The sequence below is a fragment of the Phaenicophaeus curvirostris genome, chromosome 6 (assembly GCF_032191515.1).
Source record: "Phaenicophaeus curvirostris isolate KB17595 chromosome 6, BPBGC_Pcur_1.0, whole genome shotgun sequence".
Taxonomy (NCBI): domain Eukaryota; kingdom Metazoa; phylum Chordata; class Aves; order Cuculiformes; family Cuculidae; genus Phaenicophaeus; species Phaenicophaeus curvirostris.
The window spans coordinates 24,559,676-24,584,735 of NC_091397.1; the positions used below are offsets into that span (position 1 = coordinate 24,559,676).

The 25,060-nt window shown below is 41.6% G+C and overlaps 1 protein-coding gene across 4 annotated transcripts in view; it reads left to right on the forward strand.

The window, feature by feature from the left end:
* The window catches only part of CDK14 (cyclin dependent kinase 14), a 353,941-nt gene that overhangs the window by 318,018 nt on the left and 10,863 nt on the right, over positions 1-25,060 (forward strand). For 3 of the 4 annotated variants that reach the window (XM_069859622.1, XM_069859621.1, XM_069859620.1), the window contains one exon: positions 466-4,277. The exons of the other annotated variant lie outside the window; for it this stretch is intronic. The gene's annotated coding sequence lies outside the window, so the exon portion shown is untranslated. Of the gene's footprint in view, positions 1-465; positions 4,278-25,060 lie in introns of those variants that run through there. 4 annotated transcript variants of the gene reach the window in all.

Sequence of the window (25,060 nt, forward strand, 5' to 3'; positions counted from 1 at the left end):
GAGACCTCTTCATAAACTAGTTGCAAGCCTTGCTATGAAGGTGATCACTAGGGACCCCGTGAGAAAGGCAGCAAAAAGAGCTTCTGGACTCCTGAAGCTGTGCCAGTAATTAGCAACCTTCCTTTGCATTCATGGGGTGTGACCTCCTTTAGAAGAGCAAACTGTCTATTTAGAGCTTCCTATAATTTCTGTGGAGAGTGTGAGTGCTGATAGCACCCCTGAAGATTAGCTCTTGGGGCAGAGGTACATGAATATGGATTAATATATCTCACTTAGGCAACCACCCTGGAAACACTGGTGTTTTAAGTTCATTTTCTTGATATACCAGCTCTAAAAGTGCTTTGGACTGTGCTCTGAACTGGTGTCTTCAAAACTGGCTTTGGACTAACCTGTGTTTTACCAAGTTAAAAGTCATTAAAGAATTTATTAGTGAAGCTTATTATAATTTATATTGTTTCCTTACAGGATTCAATTTACCAGGTTGGAGGAGGGAACAAAAGCGTAATGAGGAGGCCAACACCAGGAAGGAACCATGGCCTGTTTCCTTTCTTTCTCTATGCTGGATTTCATTCAAAAGAAAATTGAAGCTGGCAAGACCCTGTTTTCTCCCTGCAATTTATTTAAAACCTTGCACGCATTTGGATACCTTGTGATTTCAGAGAACTATGTGAAGATTAAGCTTTTGCTTACTGATACATGGCATGTACTCTTTCAGTCTTTTGTGTTTGATTTTGTTTGATTTTCCACTGCAGCTCTGTATCTTTGTAAGGATTTTTATGCTTTCACCAGCAATGTCTCAAATACATTAAGACAACACATTTGGTGTTCACATTTCTTCAGTAACGAGTGTACAAAGAGCCAACAGTGGCATAAAGGACTGTGTGTTTCCTTTGAGAGTTGTGCATATTTTGCAGCCAATGGGAAGACTATTTCTGCCAGAGCAAGCCCAACTTGTCTGTTCAGATGAAATTACAGCACCTTGCCACTATTCCTGAAGTGTTGTTAGGTTATTTCTTTTTTTTCATTATCTTCTCAGACCATTCATATCCATTTTAAAATCATGGCAATAATTGCATGTTTACTTCAGTACTCTGATTTTGTTTACTCTGCTTAGGCTACATGGCATGTCAGTTTTCAAAATAGGCCTGTGAGAAAGACAAAGCAAAAATGATGAGATGGATGCAGCTGACAGATGTACAATGACTTCTTTATGTTTTTTTTCCCTTTAAGAATATTTCTTTCTTTTATGGGTCTTGGCTAACATCTCTTACGTTTTCCCTCACACTGTTTACCTTGTGGAATGTTTTCTTGAGAACAGAGATGATGAAACAGTTCTGTTGAATTCAAGGCAGATACTAAAGTACAGAAAAACTTTTGTTGAATGAGCCATTAAATCTCGCTGTGTTACTTTGCTGCTTACAAAGCAAAGCGGAGAATTTTCCTTATCCCAAACTGTTTACTGTTCCACACCAAAGCACCTTTACAGTTATTTCCCATAGTTATTCTGAGCTGATTGGAAGGCACTACCAGATACTGTGCCATTAGATAGCTTTCCAGAATGAATCATTCAAATGCAAACTTTGGAAAAAAATGATATTGTGTGATTTTAGAAGATGAAGCCCCTGCTATGTTCTGTTTAGGGAGAACATTGTGTTCAGGGGTGTGATAGAACTGCCCTGACCACATACAATGCTTTACATTCAGAGGGCAGGGTATGGTGCATAACCCACTGTTGAGTTATAGTCCTGCTTGGACAGAAACACTTGCTAGGCAATATTATTCTACACATTAATTTGACATCCTTTACTTGCTGGATGCATTGAATTACATTTTTAAGAAGTGTGGTAACGCTTGGTTAGCTTTCAGTGTTTAAAAGGAGGGGGAAAGGATTTGTGCTACTGCCATCTTATTAAACTCCAGCAGTGTTTAATAAGAAAAGAAACACCCAATAAGGCAAATCCTTCAATGTGCAAGTAGCTACAAAAGGCCTCTAAATGAACTAGGATACAAGTCTACACTTTGAAAGAGCTGAACCATGGAAATATTCTCAATATTTGTACAGCCATTAAAAGACAGTTTTCCCTAACGACATCTCTGTTTCAGGATTTGGTAAAAGCCATCTAAAACCCACTTTCAGTCACAATCCTATTTAGAACTTACTACAGTTTTCCCCCTGTGTTTATGAGGGGGAGAAAGTGACCACTGAACTCTAGAATTTATCACACACTGACACTGCCTTAGACGCGGTTTGTTTGGGTTTCATGTTTCTTCTTTTGTAAGAGAAAAGTCTTTTATAGATTATCTTTGCTACTTATATCATGTGCAGTTTGATGATTAAAATTAGCTATTTTTAGAAAAAAAATCTTGCTGCAAAAATCTGAAGAATTTTTGAAAATGTAACAAAGATTTCAATTAGGTAGTTTCATAGACACATCTACTTGGCAGCTTAAATTGGGAGGCAAGCAATTATGCTGCTCAGCTAAACATCTGAAGGTTTAATATAGAGAGTAATTCCCCAACTGTTCCCACAAGCCTAGCTCATTACTATCCATAGTGACTCATGTACAGTGTTTGCTTAAGGTATGTATGTGTAGGTGTATGTGTGTGTACACACACGTGCGCGTGAGATTGTCTTCTCTGCCCCATTCCCACTTTTAAGCAACCACTGAAATAAAGCTGGCCCCAAAATCTCCAAACTCAATTGCCCAAAGAAAAGTGCGTAAATATCTAGGTTCCTAAATAGTAACTTGATTTTCAACAGTAGTGAGATTGTCTCAGCTAATGATCAATTAAATTAATGAGTGACCAGGACCTCTTACCTATGCACCTACTTCCCGGATGCCTTGTTTGCCTGCTTTTTTTCTCTCATCCTCCCCAAATCAGTTCCTCACTGGGACAAGAGGGGACAAGAAGAAGTAGTCTGGCTTTACAGCAGTGCTGCAGGTGCAAGGAATATGCTGTTTCATGCTGTCTGTAGTAAAAAATTGGTCTTAAGTGACCAGTAGTCTCTGGGGTACAGTCCTTGAGAAACAGTGGGATTTGCTTAGAGTTGATAGCCAGTAGCATCAACTCTCTCATTTTCCTACTGCTTGGCTGAGCCCCAGTAGATCCTTCTTGATGATACTGAGAGGATGTGGCTTTGCTGTGAGAGGAGAGAGCAGCCACAGGGCAGCAGGTGTAGTAGTCAGATAAAAGTGGGAGGGTATATTCCAACTCTGTATGAGAAGGGGGAAGGGAAGGTGGTGATAGAGATGGGTTGCACGATACAGAGATCCCTTACAAGTTCAAGTTCACAGAATCTGACTTTACTACAAGTCAACCAGCTGGAGATGGCTTAGCCCTCTCTCGTGCTGGATTCAGATCCACTCTAATCCACACCTAGCAGGCACCACACCAGGCAGGACACTCCAATAGCACTGACATTGCATTGTTGTATGGTGTCCCAGATTGGTTTGTCCTTTTAATTCCCACTGTTGTTTTTAATCAGAACCATGGTTTAGGATAAATTGTCAATTCCGTCTGCAGTGGAGTTTTTGCAGAGGCACTGGAGTTTTTGCTTTCTCTTTGTACGCGGGAGTTCTGCACTTCAGACGCCTGGCAAAATAAGGTAGGATAGCAAATTCCCTGTGGGTCAGTGGGTGATGCACACCCGTGTGTGCTCTGTGTCAGTGCATGCAACCAAATGTGTAGTCGATGCTCTGGTATGCTCATATACAAAATATTCATCTGTGAATATTCTTGGATTTGTAAACTTTGTTATATAAAACATTCAGGCTGTACAGGCTGGGGAGCAAAATGCAGACACTCCATGTAAACAGAATTATGTTACATTAGGGAGCATAACAATACTCTCCCCTACCAGCATTTAGGAGGAGTGACTGTGCGTCACTGCCTTGCATTTTTCACATAAGCAAAAAACCTGAAAGTAAAGGGTGCACTAATAATTCCTATCCCCCAAAATGCATTTCAGTGGTGATGCATACAAAATCCCTGCTTGCCAGCTTCCACATGGATTTTCGTATGGTGCACTAAGAAGTGTGCTTTTTCTAACAAATAAAAAGGGGAGAGCTGGTACATGAAAACAATGTTAATGTAATTAAATATAAATATATATATATACTTCAGAATAACAGCATAGTAAGCAGTACCGTACAATAAATGTCGCATTATTTGTTACACCTTGTAATTTGTCTGTATTATGAAAGTTGTAATGGTTTGTCAGCTGTAACTGTTGTTTTCTTGTAACATCATATTGAATAAAGTGTAGCAGAATCTCTCTTCTCCTTCCTATATGTGGTTTAACCTTAACATGGGTCCTTTCTTTTACTTTTTGTTCTCAAAAAAAAATGAACAAAGAAACGATTGTAAACAGATTTTTAATGAATGAAGTACTTAGAAGCAGGCAGGCACTAGACAGTAATTAGTTGAAAAGATTAGGCACTGATTCAGTCGAACACATGACCTTAATCAAAACTGCAAGGCAGTGCTGACTACACAGGGCAAGGTTCTTCCCATTTCTGTCTGTAATACTAAGTTAATTATTTGGTGCCTCTTTCCATTTTCTTATATGTGTGATGAGACCTATTTACAGTACACTGGGATGCAACTGAAGGAGTGAAGGGCCAGTTTTCTGGCAAAAAAACCAGGTCTGATTTAAATATGGCATGGTATGGAGAATAAGCTCAGGGTTATTGCAACTTCTCTTGAAGTAAACCCCTGATAATTCTGGTGGAAAATCAGGCAAACATAAGATATGCATTTTTCTTAGCTTGGTATGGGAGTGTGATTTACACCTGTTCATACTTGGTTATTTGCCGCAATCAGCGAGTATGTGCTGCTTGGATTCGTAACCTGTTTATTTATTTGTGCATTATAGCATTAGAGCAAGTGCTCACTGACACTGAACATAATCAATATGTGCTTTCAGTATTTTCTCCTCCTTTCCATCGCTCCTAGCTTTTTTTGGTACCGACAACTCGCTAGGACCTATTTTTAGACAGTGAAAGTTAAATCAATGCAGCTTGCGTAGACTCAGCTAGAATATTTGACTGAAATGTCAGAATATGCTGTTTTAGCAAATGCAGAAGTCTACAGGAGTCTGTTGGTTTTAACATCATTTTGTCTGTGATGGGGGTGACTGGAGAGCAAGACCTTGTGCTGGTGGGGAAGTTACTAGCCTTGAATATAGATAATGGAGGACCTAAATTCTGGTCCTGACTCTGACTGATTGAGAGTACTTGAAGATAAAATAGACTTGCTTTGAGCTAGCACAATATCGGCTTGATGTGGGTCTTCAGCGTCCCAGGTTTTTTGTGGTGTAATCATGTTCTGGCCCAGTTTTGATGGCAAAACCCTTCAGGAGATGAATCTCCACTTTTAAATCTAGAAAGCTAATGCCAAATGATATCATCTGCATGGTCATTGTTCATCTGTTTCTCTTTTACCCCTAGTTCTCACTGGCTAGGGTAAATTTAGGAAGGTATGTAGACTATTCATATTCTAGATGAATAATTTGAGCTTTCAGCTAAGTACCATCTGATTTGTTTGGTATTCCTGACTCACTCCCTGTGTGGCAACTTTAACCTACAAATCTTTCAATTACAAACAGGGACCAAGAATTATTACCTAAAAAGGTTTGTATATTTGAATGCTGGGTACCAGGAAGCATATTCAGAGTGAGCTTCTAATTATGTAGTATAATCCTTAAAGCTGTCTCCTGACCCCCTTGGCTGCACTCCTAGCCTGTTTAGCCCCAAGGTTTTCTTCCTAAACTAGCCAGGCTGCTGCAGCAAAGCAAGACGTGCACTTAAGTAGAATAGCAGCCACCCCTCCCCCGAGAAAAGGAAAACCAGAGGGAAGGTGTTGGAGCAACCTTGTGCCACTAGGTTAACACCTACGGTTTCTCAATAATGCCTCCCCTTGTAAACCTCTGCAAAGTAGACCCTACAGCAGCGGAAGGGCTTGCTGTTATCAGTGGGGGGTGGTGTTATGGACATTAGATTTGAGAAGCTTATATAGCACATGGGCGAGGATAAAGGGATACAAATCAGAGGAAAAAAAAAATGTGAAGAGATTAAAAAAAAAAATCCAAGGGCCAAGTATTTACTGTTCATTCCCCTTCCGAGTGGTGTTATATATTGTCTGCAGTGAGTCATGCTGAGAGCGAGCCAGGCACAATAATAGCTGACAGCAGTCCCGCAGCCCCTTCATTATTGCCTGTGCTGACCGATACTGAGTTGGGCAAAAGAAAAGGATTCCAAAAATTATTTTATTTTCTTTTCGTCTGTTCCCCAAAGGGCCTGGCAGTGATTGTTGGGGCTGTACTGCCTCCAAAGAACTGCTAAACTAAAATCAAGTATTTTAAATTAATATTCCAAGGGCCAATACAATGATCCACATAAAAGACCAAACAACTTTAAGTGTTATACAACAAAACACTGCAGTGCTAGATACCCTAGTAAAATCTTGAAGCCTAAGGAGATTTATGATATTGTAGAAAAATGTCAACCTCACCTTTCAACTGGAATTAGGACTATAGCATAGGTTTCAAAAGGGTAAGTGTTCATTTTACAATCCAGCTAATTAGAATAGTTTGCTTCCAGTTCCCACCTGAGGAGTTCAGAGATACTCATGTATTAATGAAATGAGCCATACACACAGCCCTGGGATATACTGTAGTACTCATACACTGTATTCGATGTGAAGATCTGTATTTTGTAGAAGGAAAAAAAATAAATCCAACCCACCCCAATAACCAAGGCACAGATTCAATTCTCTATTTTCAAAGCTTTGCATGGGCACAAGCACCCAAGAGTATTTCACTTGGTGTTTGGTGTAAAATGAGCATTCAAGATACTTTTTTAGAATAGTTTATCACAACAACAAAGAAGTATAACTTGCGTGTTCAAAACAAGTCATGTTTCACTATATAGACAGATGGAAAGGTACTGATACATAACATGACCAAGTGTTGTAATATAATAGGACTGCGAAGAGTTGTTCATTGACCAGTTGCCAGGCATCATGTCAGTGTGGAGCAGGACAAATTGCATGTTGGCTTCACTGGAAAATACTGTAAACATCAACTGCCACTTGGATGTGTCAGCAGACATAGATATAACTGTCAAACTCTTCAGAGAGTCTCAAGTGTTCTTCTATATCCCGATTTTTTATTTTCACAACGCACAATACAGACAGCACAGAAGTGATTTTTTTGCTTGGGAGATAGATAGTGCTCTACAGAGACAGCTCCTTTCATTAGGGCAGTTAACATTTTATAGATACTTCTCTCCCACCATGCTGTTCTGGCCCATTACATGTAATAAATGCAAACCACTACAGCCCTAACATGCCCTTTTTATGTACACTGCTGGCTGCTACAAGTGCTCGCCTATCTGCTGAGCACTCAGACAGTGGCCCAGTGCAGAGTATTTTGGAACACAACTGATTGATTGGTAGGGATGTGAATCACAGAAGAGCTGCAGTTCTAGTCTCCCCCATCCACTAAGTCCTTTCCAGAAATGCCTGTTTGCATCTGGGCAATGTCTGTGTTTTCACTGCTGGCTGTTTAGCTGGCACTCATGCATGTAGAGTGACTAATCTGGAGTGGCAGGAACTAGTAATTTTGGGTGCTGCTCCATTAGTGGTCAGAGGTGCCCTGCTCTTCTTCTGCCAGTCCGGAGACAGCAGTGAGTGAGCTGTTTGGCAGAGTGAGGTTTTGCTGCTCTGTAGCTCCAGCTGCTCTTTTGAGCTCTGCTTACACAATTCTGTCGGTGCAGCAGAATGAAGGTAGAGAAAGCCGGAGAGAGGGCAGGATGGAGAGAGGGCAGGACACAGAGAGCGCACACGTAGTCTAGGGGCAAGGCCATGAACCTGGCAGTGCTTAGGAAGTGGTCACAGGCAAATTCCCATGCGTTAGAAATGTCCTGACTGCTCACTCTACTGCTATCTGGGTCATTCTCTTATAACCACCACATGAGAAAGAGACATTTGGATATCCTCCCAAACCCCTTCCCCAAACAATTGGTATTTAGATTTAGGACAAGTAATTGATCAAAGGAAAGGGGAGAGTCTCAGAGGGTGTTGGATTAGTCCATACAAGTCCCTAAATATGAGGAAGTGTGCTATACACTCACTGCCTGTAGGAACACAGAGCTTTTCTGCACTGTTGGCCAGCAAGGTTTCCTACGCCAGCACTGCCAAAGTAAATAATACCTGGGTTTGGGGGAGAGGAGGCCTGGGGCAAATCCCATTTTGGCAGCAGTGGGCTGGAGGAGATGCCACCTTAACCAGGGAAAGAACGAAACTGGATCTGGAAATGACACCAGACTCTTACTGGGGGCCTGATGACAAATTGGAGCTAAAGCAAGTTTACCCCCTGCCATCAGGGCTCTTGGTCCCTCCTCATCAGTGCTTAGTCAGTCACTGTGCATAAATATTAATAAAAACCTCGGTCGCTCACTTGACATTCTCTCACCCCCTCCACCAAACAAGACCATGCCAGGTATACAGTAACGTTATGGTGAGAATCCCGCAGTTCCCTTTCAAACACGGAGCCTGGTAAATTCTTGCACCTGCAACTTAGGCTGCTGTGCTCTCTTCACATCAAATTACTTTGCAGGAATTTGCCTGGTACAAGAATGTGCTGGGAAGGAACAAGGAGCACATTTACGTTTGCTGGGCTTGCTGAGCGCCACTTCAGATGCCCCGTTTCACACAAACACCCATTTCTCAGCACCTCTGCTGGCTCAAGCCCAGAGGCATGGTCACCGTGGCACACACAGAGCAGGAAAAGGACTGGAGAGAAAGAATCATAGAATCATAGAATCATAGAATCATAGAATCATAGAATCATAGAATCATAGAATGGTTTGGGTTGGGAGGGACCTTAAAGATTATCTAGCTCCACCCCCCCTGCACATCCCACTGGATCAGGTTGCTCAAAGCCCCATCCAACCTGGCCTTGAACACCTCCAGGGACGGGGCAGCCACAATTTCCCTTGACAACTTGTGCCAGGGCCTCACCACTCTCATCATGAAGGAATTCCTCCTTATGTCTAGTCAAAATCTGCCCCTCTCCAGTTTATATCCATTGCCCCTCATCCTATCACTACAAACCTTTGTGAAAAGCCCCTCCCCAGCTTTCTTGTAGCCCCTTCAGGTACTGAATATTTTGATTTAAGCTAAAGTAGAGTTAAGTTTCATCTAAATAACTGTATTCTTTGAAAGTTGGATGGAATGTCCCTCTGATAGTATGTTGTTTTTTTCAAACACTGTTCTTTTTCCAGACACTGTTCATTCTTCGGAGATGGTAATGTCCTGTGTTCAGCATGATCTATGCTGAACAGATGTGTCATCTTCTATAACTACCTCTGTTTAGAGTCTTTCCCTATCTCGAATGCAAGTTCAGGCAGAGCTGGCTCCAAAGCTCCAAATTAGCAAGAGTTTGGACTGTTGTGAAGTTCATAATAACATCAAAATTAGTCTCATTGCACATGGTTGATGGAGACCACTCCCTCATGTTGCCCAGGCCTGATTAAAGTTTACTTGCTTTCTAAAATTCCAAAATGAGTCTCAGAGAGTTTATTTGCCAGCATTTTTGGTATTAGTTCAAGGTTTTAACTGAAAGTTTTTTAATGTTTTACCAAGTGCCACAGTGACTGGACCCCCATTCACCTTTCCCATTTACCTCTTTCCTTCAGCTATGGCTCTGGGCTGGCATCAGATGGCCTGGCAGTGTTTGTTGGTCAGATTGGACACTGGGTGCTGGGATGAGCCATGCCCCTTGCTCCCCTCATGGCATCTGCTTCCCCGGAGCACGTTTTTGAGGCTGCTGGGAATGCAGCCTGGCTGTCAACACTTGTGGCTGTGAGCTGGCATCCCGCTATTCCTGCGGATGGCTACAGGGGACAACAACCCCTCTGCTTTTCCAAATCTATCCAAATACCGTTACCTGACAGGTTTTCCACTAGCTCAACACATGCAAAACCACTTTGCTACAACCCAGCAGTTCATGTGCAACACCTTCAGTCCTGTTTACTGTATTGCCTTAGATCCGTACTCTGCCCTCAAGTATATCCATACTGCAGCTGGTGCAGTAACAGGGGTTCACGCTGGTATGTGAATACCTGAAGATGGAATTGGGCTCCATGCCACCTGTAAAACACAGTATCAAACTCAAACTTGCCCCAGACCCTGATCTTTTATTAATTTCTTCCATACAGAGAACAAAAAAATTGCAACCAAGTTCTTTTAAAGATATCTCTTGAGCCTGAATAGAGAAATGGCCTTAGGTGGATTTCTTTTTTTTTTTTAACTTGGACATTTACTACAAAGAGAGAAAGAAAAGGTGCTGTTTAATCTCTCTTCTCATGTGATCCTCAGTCTCTACCTGTTTTATTTTCCCCACATACAATCTTCTTTGTTCTCTGGTAGTAGTCACCTGAACAAGTGATTAACAGATGAAAGATCAGCCTGCAATGCTCCTAGCTGCAGGATGTGATGCAGGGGAAAAAATGAAGAAATCCACACTGGTTATTTTTCTGACATGCCTCACAGTACTACATTGTCCCAACAGAGAAATCACTGTTGAAGCGCACTTGCTTTTTTCGTTTGAGGTGTCCTTCAGCACTTCCCCAAATCTCCCAGATCTCCCTCCACCTTCTTTCAATTAATTTGCTTTTCTTCACTTAGTTTGGGACTTAGTTTAATTAGCGCCGGTTGGAGGTTTTTCCCAACAAAGTGAGGTTATTCATCAGCTTTGAACACCACTGATTTATCAGGAGAGAAAGACTTACCTTTCAATTAACTTCCTTTACCACTGGGTTGCCAAGAGCTGAGGTTTCTCAGCCCAGTTACAGGTTTCCATTTGAATGACTGTATGGTGGAGACCTCAGGAACTCTTGCCTCTTGGTGGCAGAAGTGGGAGCCAGCACTGGGATCCTCCAGTATGTGCAGCTATGGGGCAGTACAGATGCCAGAAATATTTAGGATTCCTTGGGTTTCAAGATACAGTGAACTTATATCATTAAACTGGCCAAACTTCTACCTCCCGATATTTCAATATTTCACATTTTTGACACAGTATTTTAGCTCCATGAATGTATTAATGGTTTTGCCATCAGTTGAGAATGAAGCATTTCTAGAAAGCACAAAAGAAGGAATAACCACTGATCAGTAGCAATGAAACGTCAAAAAGGGATAACAAGCATCAGCTTCTGGATGAGACAATAAGTAAATTCAGACTACAGCTGAGACGTATTCTTTCTAAAGAAAATAATTACTTAATAGTCTTACCACTCTTGCAGGAGAGGTCTGATTTTAATTCCATTTGAAATCAACTAGAGTCCTGGAAATCCTGAAGTAAATTAATTTTTTTTTTGCATTGATTATAGTTAGGTTAGGACTTTATCTGGGATGGCTTGCTAAGATAGAAACTTCATTTTAAACACAAATTGGAGCTTGAGGCTAGATTCCGCTTTGTGAATGCCAATGGCTTATGCAAGCAGGAAGACACACTTGATAGCCTTATAATTTGTTAATTATATAAGAGGTTGCAACAACTATGTGGTTTACTGGTGGATGTTTAGATTTTTGCCCTGTTTTAACATATTGGCAGATATTACTCGTTGCTTCACAGTCCTCTTTTTTACCGTTATGTGATGACCAGGGTTTGTTTTTGTTGTTTGTTTTTTTTTTCTATTATGAATACAGAGATATGTATTTCTGAGAAAAAGGATTGTGTTTGCCTAAGCAATGCTGTTCAGAAAAAGGAAGCCAACCTCTTTCCTATGCTCAGTGTTGCATCATTTGAAACAGTGCATTATCTCAGGGTCTTCTAAGGATAGAAACTGCGTCATAGTGGAAAGACTGAAATCTTAAGTTCCACTAGCATAAAGGTCCCATTTGCAGTCTTGGAAAAATCAGCTGTTATTAGGCTTAAAACCTAGTCTCATTACAACAGTAAGTGCTATCTATTGTAGACTCAGTACTCAAGAAAAAGATGCCATCTGCAGACAGACATTATTTAATAAAAATATATCTACTTCTGCTAATTGTTCCTCTAAGAAAGCTTTAACTGAAAAGACATCAAAATAGGACATAGCTGACTGGATAGGGGCTAAAATGAGGTAATTCACATTTTATTTTGCTTGGACTCAAAATTGGTTGCAACCTTTGCTTACTGCTGTGATTTGTCTCTAGTCATCATTCCCACTGTTCTAAAACATTGTTTTGAATTCTACGATGATACACGGGATGCATATAAACAGATTTCACTTCCCCTCTTGTGAGGCCGATTTATGCAAAACAAGTTTAGGGGCTCTGTGATTTAAAGTTTACTGACTTTTGTTTATGGGAACTGAGAGTGCCACTTTGCAGATCATGAACATTGCCTGTGAATTACCTGCCTTAGGGGAGATTGTTAACACATGAATCAAAAGTGGCTGACTAATGTAGAACATCTCAAACAAAAGGATTAGACAATAGCTCAGATGCACCAAGATGCATTTTGAATCAGCTACTCTTAAGTACAATGTTGAAGAATGACTGTGAAAATAGTAAGACCTGGGTACCCTCATTTTGCTGCAGAGAAGATGCCATCTATTTATTTTCTCTTTAAAAGCAGTCTACTCCCTTTACTCGTGGTAATGGTGTTTACACCGTGGAATGTGCTTCATTCAGAAAGGCAGAGCATAGCACTGCCTTCCTCCCTGCCACAAAGACCATAGTGATTCTCCTTTGATTATTTGGGCAACACTATGGGGAATGAGGAGAATGCAGAAGGAACAACAGTGACAGGGGATGAGGAAAAGGCTGAGGTACTTAATGCCTTCTTTGCCTCAGTCTTTAATTGTAAAGAAAGTTGCTCCCTCTGTGTACAAACCCAGGAGCTAGAGGAGAAAACGAGGCTCCCATGATCCAAGAGGAGGTGGTCAGAGCCTTGCTAGCCCGACCAGACACCCACAAGTCTATGAGGCCGGATGGGATTCATCCAAGGGTATTGAAGGAGCTGGCGGATGTGCTGGCTGAACCCCTTTCCATCATCTTCCAACAGTCCTGGAAGACTGGGGAAGTTCCACTGGACTGGAGGCTGGCTGATGTTGTGCCCATCCACAAGAAGGGTCGCAGGGAGGATCCCTGGCCTGTCAGTCTGACCTCAGTGCCAGGGAAAGTCATGGAGCAGGTGATCTTGAGTGCTATCATGAAGCACATGCAAGAGAACCGGGTGATCAGGCCCAGTCAACATGGGTTCACAAAAGGCAGGTCTTGCCAAACTAACCTGATCGCCTTCTATGATAAAGTGACTTGGCTGCTGGATGAGGGAAAGGCTGTGGATGTGGTCTTCCTGGACTTCAGTAAAGCCTTTGACAGAGTTTCTCACAGCATTCTGCTTGAGAAACTGTCAGCCTCTGGCCTGGACAGGCACGCACTCTCCTGGGTGGAAAACTGGTTGGCTGGCCGGGCCCAGAGAGTGGTGGTAAATGGAGTTAAATCCAGCTGGAGGCCAGGGACAAGTGGGGTTCCCCAGGGCTCAGTGCTGGCTCCAGCCCTGTTCAATGTCTTTATCAATGCCCTGGATGAAGGCATCAAGCGCACCCTTAGCAAGTTTGCCGACGACACTAAGCTGGGTGGAAGTGTTGATCTGCTGGAGGGTAGGGAGGCTCTGCAAAGGGATCTGAACAGCCTGGACCACTGGGCAGAGTCCAATGGCATGAGGTTTAACAAGGCCAAATGCCAGGTCCTGCACTTGGGGCACAACAACCCTATGCAGTGCTACAGACTAGAAGTCTGGCTGGAAAGCTGCCTGGAGGAGAGGGACCTGGGGGTGTTGGTTGACAGCCGACTGAACATGAGCCAGCAGTGTGCCCAGGTGGCCAAGAAGGCCAATGGCATCTTGGCTTGTATCAGAAACGGTGTGACCAGCAGGTCCAGGGAGGTTGTTCTCCCTCTGTACTCGGCACTGTGAGACCGCTCCTCAAATCCTGTGTTCAGTTCTGGGCCCCTCACCACAAGAAGGATGTTGAGGCTCTGGAGCGAGTCCAGAGAAGAGCAACAAAGCTGGTGAAGGGGCTGGAGAACAGGCCTTATGAGGAACGGCTGAGAGAGCTGGGGCTGTTTAGCCTGGAGAAGAGGAGGCTGAGGGGAGACCTCATTGCTCTCTACAACTACCTGAAAGGAGGTTGTAGAGAGGAGGGTGCTGGCCTCTTCTCCCAAGTGACAGGGGACAGGACAAGAGGGAATGGCCTCAAGCTCCACCAGGGGAGGTTTACACCGGACATTAGGAAAAAATTCTTCACAGAAAGGGTCATTGGGCACTGGCTGCCCAGGGAGGTGGTTGAGTCACCTTCCCTGGAGGTGTTTAAGGCACGGGTGGATGAGGTGCTAAGAGGAATGGTTTAGTGTTTGATAGGAATGGTTGGACTCATGATCTGGTGGGTCTCTTCCAACCTGGTTATTCTATGATTCTATGATTTTCCTGTATTTTTATATTGAAAAAGAATGGGATTTTTGCAGATGGTCCAGAGCAACTTTCTGCTCCCACTAAGAAACTTTTGCAACAGCAGCCTTGGTGTGATGCTCATCCTTAAGCATCCTGCTTCAGACACCCATGCCAGAGCTCAGCTCAGGTTGTCTAGGACCTGGGATCTTGCAAACAGTGGAACTCATCACTTCCAAGCATTCAGAGGAAGTTTAAATGCTATTCTGCATGGTGACAAATGGAGAATAATTTCATCTGGTATAAGATAAAAACCAGGCAGACATGCAGGGTGCCTCCTGCTGTGATGTCACCTGGCACATTGATCTCAGTGTGCTGAATTTGCCTTTTGGGTGTAAAGGTGATGCATGACCTGATGCGCAGTCTTCCTCCATCTCCAAACCAGATACCATGGGAGTCTGAGACAGATAAAATTCATTGGGTTTGGCTAATTCTAATCCTAGTGACATGGGAGCTTAACTCAGTCAGATCACAGTTAGGCCTACAGGCAGGGAAGGTGCCGTGTCTATCACAAAGAGGGTTTCTTTGATATTTTTCTAAAGAGCATAGAGAAAGAAAACTACTGCCAGACAGAGTAAGTACAGCCCTTTACTCTGGGCAAGAGCTTTTGGAACTAGGGAGTTGAGCAACCAGACTAACGTTCTCAGCAAATTACTAGTAATACTTATCTATTTAACTAGAGCTGCATGAATGACTGATCCTCTTTGGAGGAAAGTTGTGCTGGCAACATAAAAAAAAAAAAGGAAAAAAATATTTTTGGATTGAGACGAAACAAGAATCTTTCAGACTGTATGGCAAATGGGGAAGGCTTTTTTTTCAGGTTGAATAAAGCATTTCACAATGATTTGGGACATTTCTAAAGAGCATGAAAGCAATTTGAAAATACACTCATGCAGGGTGCTGAGCAATATCCACAAAACTGAGGAGGGGAGATCCCGTTTTGCACAGAGGTGCAAACATTCACTCTTTAGGTGGAAGGCTCCCAGCTATTCAGTAATCCTCAGGTTTTCCTCTTGGAAAAATGTCCTTAATGCCAGACTGCCTGCCCAAACAGTGCCTCATGGGCATATTGAATAAAATTCCTGCAATGGACATTGCCTGAGAAATTAACTCTGCTGGATCCAAGGCTGCTGGGCTGTTTCTATGCCATGGAACAGGTCAAATAAAACAGCAGATGCTGTGGTGATGAGTACTGCCTCTTGCCCCTGCTCTGCCACCAGCCCAGCCCTGCTCTCTTTTCTAAAAGATGTGAAGCCCTTGACTACTTCAAGGTGTTGGTACTGGGTGGTGAAGAAAATTCACTGTGGCAGATATCGAGGTTACAAAGGAGCCCCTCTGCTGATATGTCCAACCTCATATAACTCATGATCAGTCACTGGGTAAGAAAACAGATGAGAATTATGGCATGGTCTGGTTTCTAGGATACTCATCTGCATTTTCCAGTCTCTGCTTCCAAGCATCTTTAAAGGTGAAAAACTGAAGGTGTCCCACCAGAATCAGCATCACTGTGAAAGAGGTAGGGTACCCATGATTTTAAGGCCTAATTTTAAATCCATTAGTAAAAAGGACTGGATATTTGCCTCCAGTCTCACAAAATTTTGTTGATGTGGTGTAAGGGTGTTCTTTTCCCATTTTCTGTTGTTTCAGAAATTGTTTTCATCTTAGCTTGTAGTCTTGCCTGAAAAGTCAAAGCAAAAAAGTATTCCGAAAGTATTCCTTCTACATTTTATTTCAGGTGGAACTGTTGACTAAATTTAACTTGACATTACAAGTGTTTGCATTTTTCTGTGACTAAGTGATTCCTTACACATTCTGTGCTCAGCTCTAGCCTGAGCTCTGCAGTTATATTACCCTCCTTGTATTCTTTTTTGGGAGCATCTAAGATAACTGCGCAGTCACTGAGCCGCAGCCTCCTCCACAGGGACAGGTGGATGTGCTAGCTTTATGGTTGTATCGACTTTTCCAGCAAATTGGCTTCTGTGATAAACACCTGGGGTGCTAAACAAATATGGCTACATTCTTCACCTTCCAAAATCCTCATCAAACAACGACTGCCAATGCATATTCTACCCTAAGCAACGTTTAATTTGCTTTATAATCTATGGAAAACATAAGAATTGATTTCTCAGCAGTGTTGCTAAAATCCGCAGCCACTTTGCTTTGTTTTCACTTGGAAAGTGTAAATGACTTTTTGGCAGATTTGATTTCTGGGCAGCTCCTGGCTGAAAACATTATCATCAGCATTTACTTCCCTCACGGCCTGTCACAGGCAAGCCACCCTGTGATCAAACAGCAGCCCACAACTATCAACATCTATTACTGGACTTCTCAGTTGGTGTGCACTGCACTGGGTCAGAGGCAGGTCTTCATCTTCAAAATGCAGGGCTTGTGAGCACAGACCTTGGGCACGTTTTGAGCCACAAAGCAATGAAACTGTACCATTTGCTTACACCCTGGCACTCTCTACCCCCACTGAGACGTCACATCTTGCTGGAGGATTTTTATTTGATTTTATCTGGGCTGCCTTGTGGGTCCTCCTCCTCTTCTCTCCTGCCAACCTGGCTTCTTATTAAAGCTCCTGCTGAAAGTGTGAACTCAGCTGGAGAGGGGGGTCTGTCCTGTCTCCTTTTCCAACTTGCAATAGACTGCATATCTCAAAGCACAAGAGAGGCAGGGGATTTGGCCCCTGCCCTCTTCCAACAGCTACAGCTTCAGGGAACCACAGGAGGTGTTTCCAGCTATGCTGCCTGTACTCCTCATCTCACAAATGAGCTGGTTTTCTGCCTCACTTCCCGATGCTGCCTCTTTGTCTGAACCACATGTGAGCCCTCCTTTTGTCATTGTCTGTGTTAGCTGTTTCTCTCTGACTGTAGGTTCCCCTGAAAATGAAGTGGCCCCTTCCTTGCGTGGGGTAAAAGCTACATGGAGCTCTGCTCCTGTGAATGCCCTTGAAAACTCAGCTGCCACTGCACGGAGCTCTCAGAAGACCAAGCCCATGTCTACACAGTGGGTCTCAGGAGCACTCAACACCTTCTGGGGCTTAGTGTGTGCCATGGCTGTATCCTTCCTCATCAAAATGGCCTTAGTTCTTGGCACAAAAGTCTTCCAGCCCAGTACCAAGTCCACTGGTCCTCCAACCTCATACCTAGCTGCTAATGCCTGAGGATGGGTATGCGTATAAAAGAAAGCCCATAGCAGTATCTCATCTAAGTAGTTTCCTGTGTCTCAACTGTGTCCAGCTAAAGTACACCCTGAGCTAGAGGTGTGAGCCTGTCAGGCATCGTAAATGCTGTTTTACTGCCCCATGAGACAGCAGCTTGGACAAAATGGCCAGAAGGAGCCATAGCGAACTGACTAGAGCATGGCTGTCCCCCAGTGCCAAAGCCACACCTAGCCCTGCTGAAGACACTATCTCCTCCTTTTCCTTTACATCCAGGTGTCTGAAGGGTGGAAGCTGCTTCCTGTGCCACGTAGGACTGTGCTCTTGAAAGAAAACTGGAACCGTTCCTCATATTTATTAGATCATCTTTAATTTGGAGGGTAGATGGGGGATCAGACTGGAGATTGTGTGAAGACACAGACATGCTGAGAGAAAAATGGAATGTCACCCTTGCATATTTGAACCCTGATTGTGTATCGTGATATGCCTGTCATCCTGTGCTGCAGGTCTTCACGGGAGGAATATTTCTAAATCCCACAGGCCTGGTTCACTGTTTTGCTCTAGCCATTGTAAAGCAAGAATATGTTTGCTATAGTTAGCCCCAAGCTATATGAATAAAACTGGGAAAGCCCTATATTTTTACATACTCACGTGTCTCTGTCATAATGATGACTTCTGTAGTCAAAAGGATCTTCCTCTTTATCCAGCTACTGTGTTAGTTTTTATCCCAATTTATAGGTTGGGTTTTGCATTACTCTGTGAGTTTACTGCTTCAGCAAGGCCCAAATAGTTGTTGATCATCTGAGCTTTGTTATCATAGGGTTATGCTAGGAGAAGGTATTTTCTCTTCATTCTCTGCTGCTTTTTCCCTGCTTCATTTCTTTCAAAAGGCATGAACTTCTATTCTTCCTGAGATACTGCCTGTAACTCTGCCTCACCTTTGCATGTATGTTTTTTTCTGAAAAGTCAGGTTAGAAAAGTCCTTCTCTAGCAGCAAGTGAACTTTGAAATACTGAGTTATGCTGCACACTGTATCTTCCCACTGCAATTCAATCTACTCTAAAATGAGAGCAAACCTGCTGAGATGGCTGGGCTTGGACTTACTGAGATCCTGAGGAACAATATGTTTAAGTGCCAGCCCTGGACCTCCAGTGAATGAGCAAACCTACTCTGCTCCTGGAGTCCAGTGGGGAGAGCAGTAACACTGAGCTGGTTTCGCACTGAGGCAAGCACTGGAACTGACAGCCTGAGGCTGGAAGCACTCAGGGAAGGTGTGTGTAACCTTTTTTGGGCTTTATCACTCAGCTGAGGTTTTCAGCAAGATTGAGAAAAGGCAAAATCGATTTATCAGCTGTGGAATTCTTGTTGAGGATGAGATGTGTTGAATCCCAGTTGCTGGGGAGATTAAGGAACTGGTGAGCATCTGTGTATGAACTAGATAAATTACAACCTGCTTAACACAGTTGACTTCTTGAGCTCCCTTCCAGCCCTGTTTTCTGTGATTGAATCTGTGCAAGCAGCCATTTATTTAACTATGCAAGGAAGGGTACAGGGAAATTTAAGAGGCATGGCTGCTGTTGAGATGCTTCTAATGTTTGCTTTGTAAGTCACACAATTTTGTGACTGAACTCAGAAAAAACCTGCATCTTAAAAAACCCCAAACAAATCCCTTGTCCCATAAAGCAGGAGCATTCAGTGTCTGTTGTTAGAGATGGATCCCAACACCACAAACTGGTTTTCAAAGGAAAGTGCTAGGTCTACCCATATTTTGCTTAAATGAAGAAACTGCTAGTGAAATTGGAGCTAGAATAAGTAGCCAAAAAGTGTAGGTTTTTTTGATTTTAGGATTATCACTTTTGCTTATCAATACCGATTGCTTTTACAAACATTGTCTTACTGTTGAGGGAAAGAGGAGTAGAATATAGCACATGAAAAGAGGGACTCTTCTTCCACACACACACGCTTCTGTTATAAAGGCTGTATTCCTATTATATATATTATGGGAAGATATTTCTGCTTAGGGTTGATTTACTGAAACAAGATCTTAATTTTAGTGTCACAGATACTTGTAGTGTATTTTGTGTTGGTTTGGGTTTATTTTCCTGGTTGCCATTCATCTCATGACATTGCCTGGAACCTGGAGACGCAGCCAGACAGATCTGCTGAACACGTGAATACTAAGGATGTGGTTTCCCTAGTAACAATAACCATGTAACAGCTCACACAACTTCCTGCCCTTCCTTATGGGATTCGTTTGTTTTTGTGTTTCTTACTGGGTCAGATAGAGGAGACATCAAAATTAGAGCTGGCTAAAAGGCATCTAGGATCAGTTTACTGGAAGAGGGGAGAGTAGAAAAAACAACTGCTGCATTTGCAAGCGGTGTCATTGCAGAGTTTGGCTTTGCTTTGTTTTATGGGAGTAATCCTGGGATATGGTCATAGCTCCCCCTGAGCATGGACGGAACAGACTCTAGTACAGCTCAGATTCTTATTTCAGAACACTTTTTTACAGATGCTTTTTTTTTTTTTTTTACAAAAGAAACTATTGTCTAATGGTTTAAGGGCAGCTTTGAGACAATTATCAGTTAATGGAATGCAGAGTGAGGAGACAAATGTATACATTAAGTGTTCCATCTAAGTGCAGGACTTACTGCTAGCACTTTAGAGAAGGTGAATTAAGCAGCATTAGGGAACATGGATGGATGTGCTTCTGTGTTCAGACTGCTAGTAGGGTTGTCTGGCAGGCATGCTCTTGCTACCAAAGAAAAGGGGAGATTAATTCTCTAATGCATTGCAAAGTATTCCTCAAAGAAAGTAGCTATACCATGGTTCAGGTAGGGGATCCTGGTAGGCATGTTCTGTGTGATCATTAAACTGGGTTATCATTTTAGTCTTCTAGTCTACTTACAGCTCACTTGAAGCCAGGTATAGCAATTTCCAGTACTAATCCCAGGCATTAAATCTGCTTCTTCGGCACTGAAAAGCTGAATTTCTGGATTTCATTAGCCATTGTTCATATATGTGTATTAAATATTGTGACTACTATTATGTCATTTTTTATATTAAAAAGGCACTTTTGCTGGAAAATAAAGGTTAGTATTGCCTGTCAGCTCTCTGTAAAGCCGTGTCTTACTTAAGATGGGTCTGTTCCTGAGCAACCTGAAATGATTTTATCCCTTGCTAGAAGGAAAAACTGATAAGGGCCAAACTGCAACCAGCTGTGAGTTTACAGTTAAGATAATAACATGAACAGACACTGTACAGAGATCAGCCGTACTTTGCTTTTTCAAGATCTTTGACCACAATGAAATCATGACATTATCTCAAAGCTGACACATGTAACTCTAGTCATCCAGATATTTACAGCTAAAAATGATAAGCTTGATCCTGAGAGATGTTGGATACACCCATCCTTGCTGCTTTTAATGGTGGTTCTGGGTGTTCAGAGCTTTTGGATCAGTCTAAGATCCAACAAATCACAGTGAGGGAGACAGAGAGGGAATGGCTATCAGAAAACCAAAGGCAGGCTAAGATTTTATCTTTATCAGACTGAGATGAGGTGGCTCAGAGCAATATACCAATTATTTTCTCAGGCTGTATCAAGTCTCAAGACTGGCCAATGCACTTTAGCTCAGGACAATCATGGAAATAAGTATGAACATATTCATAATTAACACTTACTCTTGTCCTAGCATGTGTAACTCCTGCTAGCACAACATTATCTTCCTCTCAGAGGTAGCATATCTTAAGCAAAGCATTTTAAGCAGTTGTATTAGTGTCTTCTCATGTAAACGAGCTGTGTTGGAATCGTTATCAACCAAAATCAACGTCAGGCCTGTGAGCAATATGATATTGGCAAAGATCAACACTGTTTTGTGCTCTCGAGATCGTTGACAGTAAAGAAATATGTTGTTGTCTTCCAAACTGAACATACGTTAAGTCCAGTCATGTGAGAGCATGTTACATTGTTAGATTAGTAAGAAAGCAATGGTTAGTAAAATCTACCTTTAGATTTTACAGTTTCCCTGAAGGTACAGAGTTTATTTCTTTGTTTGTGTTTGCAAAATAAACTTTGTTATTAATATTGCATAATTAAATAAATCCAGTGGGTTTACGTGTCAAATGACGTGCATCAGCAACAATCCTATAAATACATATGCAGATGTGAGCAGGAATTCAGATGAGTATGGGAGCACGACTGTATTCAAGTCTGAAAATAATAAATGAGCTCCTAATTGTGTAAATAGTTGACTATGCTGATTTAAGCCAGTATATTCGCTCTCTGTTTTCTAACTGTGTATCTGTGGACCTAAACACTGTTAAGTTGCCAAAGTTGAATCAGATGTGTAATAGAAAATTTAAAGCATTTATCACTTCGTTCAATATCAGAACATTCTTGTTTTCACAGTGGTGTAATATGGGTTTTACAGTGTAACAAAAGCTATGAATCACCTAAAAATGTGTAATATCTTTTGTACAGCACAGATACTTTTTTCATGAATAAGGAACTTTTTACTGTAGGTAGACTTTCATATGACTCTCTTGTTTCCCAATCTATTTCTAGGCTAGGTTTACTGTACAATGACAGGTTTTACATCTGCCTATGTCAGTTCTCCGGTGTATTGAGATCAGCTTCCATTATCCTTGGCTCTGATGCCTGCCTGTATAAATACAAATTCCATTTCCATCCTATTACTTTTCTAATCAAGGGTTTGTCATGCAAAAGAAGATCTGAGGTGACGGTGTTTTCCATTATGCAAAACATTCCATTATGATAATATCTTCAGGACAGTCTTATAAAGGTGCCCTGCCCAAAGAAATCACAAATGAGAGCAGTCAAATAGTAGACAAATCCTGCATAATTTGCCCTCTCATTTAACATTCAGGCCACAGAGTTCACCCTAATTTGCCATACACATTTCCTCTGACATTCTCAATCTGTATGTATGGTAAAAATAAGAATTGGCAGCTTTCACTGAATAGATTTCTGTTAAGTGCATATCAAAAGAGGAAGAAGAAAGGGGTTGTAAAATACAGTCATATTTAGTACATGATTTGCTTTCTTTTGCGTTCTCTGCTAAACTCACACTTAGTAAAATCTACAGTCAATGAAATCTACCTTTTGAGCTCAAGTTGTTTCCATTCAGAACAAAGTAAAAAATACACCAGCAAAGAAAACCTGATATTTCTTAGAAATTCTCTTTTCTTTCTTATGCCAAATCCCAAGGGGCAGGGCTCCACAGAAAGGGAGTTTATTTTCTAAATCCTTTGAACACAAAGCTCTTACATTTTCTAGGACAAGATGTTTTCCCAGACAATCTCAGTATTGTATCTTTGTATTAATACTTTTGTCATAAGGGTGAATACACAAACATATTTTATTGTATATCCTTAATTTCTATTAGATGTTATTTCAAGTATTCAAATATGAATTGGATTTCAAGTGAATCCTGTGAAGACCTGTGCCTGAGTCTTGGCAAGCATATATTTCTGCAGTTTCTATGTATTTGATTTTTCTGTTTTCTCTTCTTACTGTGTACATTTTTATATTGTGTGTGCATTGTGTGTTAAATACATAGAACAGTGAATCTACACTGACTCCTTGGTTTTGCAAGACTTCTGAATTTGTGGGTGTTCTACAAGTTTTTGATTGTGATGGTTGTTTCTGACTATTTCTATAGTCAGCCAACTAAATTTAGGGATATAGAAAACTTAGGAATGCTAATTATCATCCAAAATAAGTATATTATGTTTTTCTTCTCTGGCTGTTCTAGAGTGTTCATCCACATCCAGAGAACAGTATGCCATTGCTGGTCATTCCTATTCAGGGATTATTCCACTATTTAGGAGAGCTTAATTTAATGCAATGTCCAGTCATGATCTTAATATCAGCTTTTAGGCCTTGACAGTATTTCTTTTTTTTGTCTGTGTGTGTCATGTATTGGTGCAGCCTGGTGTATCATCGTCATTATAATCTTTTTAATTAAAGTCAGTCCCTTGCCTTGATTTTCCGGCTCAGCCTCTGCTCTTTTCAAATGTTTTCCATTTCTACCTGCAATCTTTGGAAGAGCTTCCTCTCAACTGTTTCCAGTCTTCTGCAATATTATCTCATTTAATGGAAGTTTTTTCCAGTCCATTAACTAAAAACAAATTTGGAAAAAAACATTTGGATATTAGATGCATTATCCTTATTGATCCATAGCCTCCTTAGCTACTGTGCAGCATTTGTGACTAAGGTATGTAACTGTTGCAATTTGTCTTTACTGAACCACTGATGCTGAGCTGACTGATGTGGATGTGGACATAACTACACGTAGAACAAGACTTCTCTGTAACTTCCCATATGTTCCATGTCAGCACAGTATACGCTCTTATTTCTCCGAGGTGCAGCCATTTCATCTTCTTGGAACTCTATTTCATCTTCTTGGAACAGGTTTCAAGTTTGAGTCCACAAAACCAGCTTTCCAAGGTGGCAAATAATGCTTTCATTAAATCAGACACATTTGCCAGTGGTGCCATATCATTTACATTTACTTAAAAGCTTTGCTGTAGATCTTCTAGAGTTATGCCAACTGAGACATCTAACAGCAACATGATGAAAACTGGGCGTGATTCCATGTATCCTGCTCCTAAATCAGACTTGGACTATGCCAATTGCTCAATTTTTCTACTATTTCTTACCGTGCTACAGGAGTCTCAATACACACTTTTTATAATGACAGTTATCTGAAACTCCACATGATATTCGCACCTTCTATACTGTATCCACTCAAACCAACTCAGTCGTTTTCCTCAAATAGCTTTAACCTGCCTTTATGCTCCCCCCTCAATCAGTTGTCAAGAGTGATAATTTGATCAATACAGCTTGTGTCTGCTGTGAAGTCATACCATTTCTGGCCCTCTGCTTCCTCTGTAACTGGCCTTAATCTGTTAGTAATAACACTCAGGATGATTTTTCCCACCGGTGACTAAGGCTGAACTTCTGTAATTATCTGGATTGGCAGGATCTTCCTTTCTTTAAAGCTGCTATAAGTTTGCCTTTAGCTGCCTGTTTGCGACCTCCTTGTGTTCCTCTATATCCAAACATTTGTTCTTTGGCTGTTTTGCTGGTGCTTGCACTGGCAGCCTTCAATAGCTTTCTTCTGCAAAGATTAGGAAGAATCATTAGATCAAATAGCTTAGCTATCTGTGATGTCACTATGTTGTGTACTTTATTAAAAAAATCCAAACAAACATGATCAGGATTATTGGACCAAGCCCCAGCTTGTAACATCTGTATGCGTGGCTAATATATCCACACTTAACATTCTTTTTGAAGTCTGATTTCTTCAAAGATGGTTTCCAAACCAACTTTCTATGTTCATAGGACATAAGGATACAACTTCTGAAAACCATTGCATGTG